The sequence below is a fragment of the Mastomys coucha genome, unplaced genomic scaffold (assembly GCF_008632895.1).
Source record: "Mastomys coucha isolate ucsf_1 unplaced genomic scaffold, UCSF_Mcou_1 pScaffold18, whole genome shotgun sequence".
Classification (NCBI taxonomy): Eukaryota; Metazoa; Chordata; class Mammalia; order Rodentia; family Muridae; genus Mastomys; species Mastomys coucha.
This window is the reverse complement of record NW_022196900.1, coordinates 107,691,118-107,695,563: the sequence shown is the minus strand read 5'-3', so window position 1 is coordinate 107,695,563 and position 4,446 is coordinate 107,691,118.

Sequence of the window (4,446 nt, the reverse complement as noted above, 5' to 3'; positions counted from 1 at the left end):
GATCTGTTTGTCCAGCACCAGGCCCCACCCCACCACCCCCAACCAAGGATTCTGGGAATCTACCCATGCTCCTCCTGCCTGCCTCTCTTCCAGTCAGGAAGGTTCGGTGACTGTGAGAGCAGAGCCTGGTAGGAAACCTTACGTGTACCCTCACCCACAATCAGCGCTCCCTTCCTTGTAGGACCAGGAAGGTCTGGTGGACCAGTGTCAGTGACACGTGGACAGCCTAAGATCGCCACGTCTCCTCCACCCCCAACCAGGGAGAGGCAAAAGAAACCAAAAGGAAATGGAACCCAGGGCAGAGGATAAGCCGCAGCTACATTTGGGACCATGAGTGGTGGGCGCAGGTGGGGGGGTGTCTTGCAGGTGCAGAATTAGGAGGTGGGGGTTCCTGGCACTGGCGCTCATTTGGAGACAGGGTCTTCCTATTTAGCCCTGACTGGCTTTGAACTGTGGAGACCAGGGTAGCCTCAAACTTGTCTAATCCTCCTGCCTCTGGCTCTGGAGTGCTTCGGGGAGGGAACATTCATCCCAGCAATTATGTAAGTTGAAATTGAGAAATGAGGAGGCTTGGCTTGGCCTTGAACTGGACTGTGGAGGCCCACAAGGATGGCGGTTGTTTAGGCATGTGTGTGTGTGTGTGTGTGTGTGTGTGTGTATGTGTGTGTGTGTGTGTGTGTGTGTCTGTCTGTCTGTCTGAGTGCTGAGCCGTGTATGTTCAAATGCTTTTGGGGCCCAGAAGAGAGCACTGGCTCTCCTGAAGTTGGAGTTACAGGCAGCTGGAAACCAAGGCCTGGAGACTGCAGCCGAGTCCTCTGGGAGAGCAGCAAGTGCTCTTAACCGCTGCGTTGTCACTCCAGCCCCAGGGATGTGGTCTTAAATCTCGGGCAGTGGTGGTGCATACCTTTGATGCCAGCACTTGGAAGGCAGAAGCAGGCAGAGCTCAGCTTCAGACCAGCCTGGTCTACAGATGAATTCCACTTGGGTGGCCACCCAAAGAGCCCCTGTCTCAAAAAATAAGAAAAGTAAATTTTGTTCATTATACCAAAATTGTTAGGGTCAGAACTCGAACAGTTAGCCTCAGCTACCAGTCTTCAATAGGTCAATTAAGCAAACACACTTGTCTCAAAAAACAAAACAAAAACCAGACACACTTAGTGAAAAGCAGAGAAAAAGGATTTATTCAATGTGGCAACACTGGGAAGAGCAAGGAGGTCTGGTGAGCTCTTGAGAGTCCTGAGCTGGGAGTTAGATTTAATTGGAGATCGGGAGGTTTGCGTCCAGAAGCCACGCTGCTCAAAATGTGGTCCTCACCACCACTGACTCCGCTGTCAGGTGGAACACAGCTGTCAGAACTGTGTGAAATGTATTCCTGAGAGACGAGTTCCTCCTCGGGCAGGCACTAGGCTGAGGCCTTCCCCCAGCACACGATGCCTGGATGGTTCTAATGCCTTGGCATCCATTATTTCAATAGGTGGGTCAAAAGAAGGGCACGATGCCCCTTCAGAATAGCTCTCCTCCCAAGATGTTTATGCTCGTGGCTTAGGGAGATCCTCCTGTAGGTGAGCTACAGCTTCTCCACCAGTTTGTCTTCGGGGACATGTTAGCATTACTTTGTGGGTTTCTGTGTTCTGGCAAGGAGATGGGGAGACAGGGCCTGCACAATTTCTGCATTTATACTTTCGGGCATTTCCTGTCAGGAGGGGTAGGAGACTCTCAGGGTGTCACCAGTTATGGAGGGCCATCATCTCTTGTTCTCGTTCCCATGCCGTGGTATGGGAAGTTGCTCTTGCTAAAACTCCTTTCCAGCGGGGAGACTAAACAATGACTTTCTCCTAAGGTCCCAAGGCCAAGATTCGACGAGAGTTCACTCGGGGAACTAATGATCTGTTAGGCTCACAGTTGAAGGTTACCGGCAAGGGTGTGGGTGCTTCTCTCAAGAGACTGTGTGTGGAAAGGCTTTACCCAGCAGAGATGAGAGCTCCTTCCCCTGGTCCTCCCTGGCCTGTATACTCTAGCCCCTCCTCAGGCCACCTGCACTTAAGGCAGGTAGGACAGGTAAAAGGGTTAAGCTGTGGAACCCCACCCCTGCACTGTGGGGGGAATAAGCAGTCAACAAGCCCAGCAGGGATGACCCTTTTACAGCTAAATGCCACAAAACAAGAGCTGTCTTTGCTCAAGTAAATAACTCCTCACACATGCTTGTGCAAACAACCTTAATTAAATGCAGTGGGACTGGGATGGACAGACAGACACCCCCACACACACACATACACAAGAATAAGGGGCCTGTTGAGAAGAAGGGCGGGCTCAGTAGATGTGGTCAAGCACATTGTACATGTGAATAAAGGTGGGAAAGAGAAATGGTCCAGCAGCTAAGAGCATTGGCTGCTCCTGCAGAGGACCCAGGTAACTCCAGTTCAGGGGATCTGACACCCTCTTCTGGTCTCTTTGGGCACATGGTGCATAGACAAGTATACAGGCATGTTTCAGGAAATTAAGAAAACGAATGTAGAACCGGCACTATCTGGCGCCTGTGCCTCTGCTCCAGCTGCCTGGCCAGCCATGTACTGGCGGGCAATGGCCAACAAGTTGTTTGTTTTTTATGTTCTTATGTATTTATTTAATGTATATGAGTACACTGTCACTGTTTTCAGACACACCACAAGAGGGCATCAGATCCCATTACAGATGGTTGTGAGCCACCATGTGATTGCTGGGAATTGAACTCAGGACCTCTGGTAAAGCAAGCAGGCAGTGCTCTTAACCTCTGAGCCATCTCTCCAGCCCTGCCAAACTGTTTTTATCTCATGGAGACTGAATCAGAACTCCACAATCTCTCCACCCAACTCTCTAGGTTCCCACTGGCAGTTGCTACCGTGCCAAACCCATGCTTCAAATCCCTCACAGCCTTTTTGGTGCACATCTGGCAAACCCACTATGTGCCGCCAATACCTTTCTCTCTTGAACCCAGGCGAGCCGCCACGTGAAGGAAAACGCAACACAAACTCAGTTCAGAAACAATGGTAACTCAGTCTCTGGGCACAACAACTACAATCTAATCTTGTAAGCCTTATTAAAATCCGATTCCTCTGGTGGTGAATCCTGGCAGATCCGCCATGATACCAGGAAACTCTAGCAGCTCCATCTTGCCCCTCTGCTGGCCAGGTCCAAAAAGGACCTAACTCTCTCCTGCTTCCTCTTTTCCTCCATCCAATCCAAAGTCCTGCCTACTCGCCTGTTGTTTGCCTGGGGGCCTGGAGAGATGGCACAGCGGCTAAGAGCACCGACTGCTCTTACAGAAGTCCTCAGTTCAATTCCCAGCAACCACCGGGTGGCTCACATCCATTTGCAATGGGTTTTGATGATCACTTGATCCCTTCTGGTGGGTCTGAACACAGCTACAGTGTACTTAAATATCCCCCTTCCTTTTCCTCTTGATTCATTCTTTCTTTCTTTCCTTTCTCTCTTTCTCTTTCTCTTTCTCTCTCTCTCTCTCTCTCTCTCTCTCTCTCTTTCTCTCTCTCTCTCTCTCTCTCTCTCTCTCTCTCTCTCTTTCTCTCTCTCTCTCTTTCTTTTCCTTTCTTTCTGACAGAGTTTCTCTGTGTAGCCCTGGCTATCCTGGAACTCACTTTGTAGACTCAGAGATCCACCTGCCTCTGCCTCCCAAGTACTTGATTCAATCCATGCACCTCCACTCCCTGGTTCCACCAAGTAATTTAAACCATCTTTGATGTGTTAGAATGGCAGCTCCCATCAGGACATACCACACACTAGACATAAACGGTTCCACGTGTAAGAGGTTCAATTGAGAGGGAGAGAGGGGACAGTAGCGGGGAGAGAGAGAGAGAGCGAGAGAGAGCGAGGGAGGCGTGTTCCCCATGTATATGGGTTCTGACATAGTGGCCGCAGGTAAAGGTGGGAGGTGATGTCACAGGCTTTGTAGACCCTGATGCTAAAAACCTTTGCTTTTCTTATCTATTGTGCATTTGTGCACAGGCATGAAAGTCAGAAGACAGCTAGCCAGAATTGGTTCTCTCTTTCTACCATGCAGGTCTCAGGATTGAACTCAGTTAGTCATGTTTAGTGGCAAGCACTGTTAACCACTGAGCCATCTTTTTTTTGGTTTTGTTTTGTTTTTTTTTTTTTTTTGGAGACAGGGTTTCTCTGTGTAGCCCTGGCTGTACTGGAACTCACTCTGTAGAGCAGGCTGGCCTTGAACTCAGAAATCCGCCTGCCCCTGCCTCCACCACTCCCCGGCTGCACTTCAACCATCTTGCTGAACCTTTTTTTAAAAATTGTTTTAATGTTTGCCTGAATGTATATGTATGTATCATGTACATGCCTGGTGCCCATGGAGCTCAGAACAGGTTATCAGATTCCCTAGAATCTGGAGTTACAGATGGTGCTGTAAACTGAGCCTAGATCCTTTTTTTTTTTTTTTTT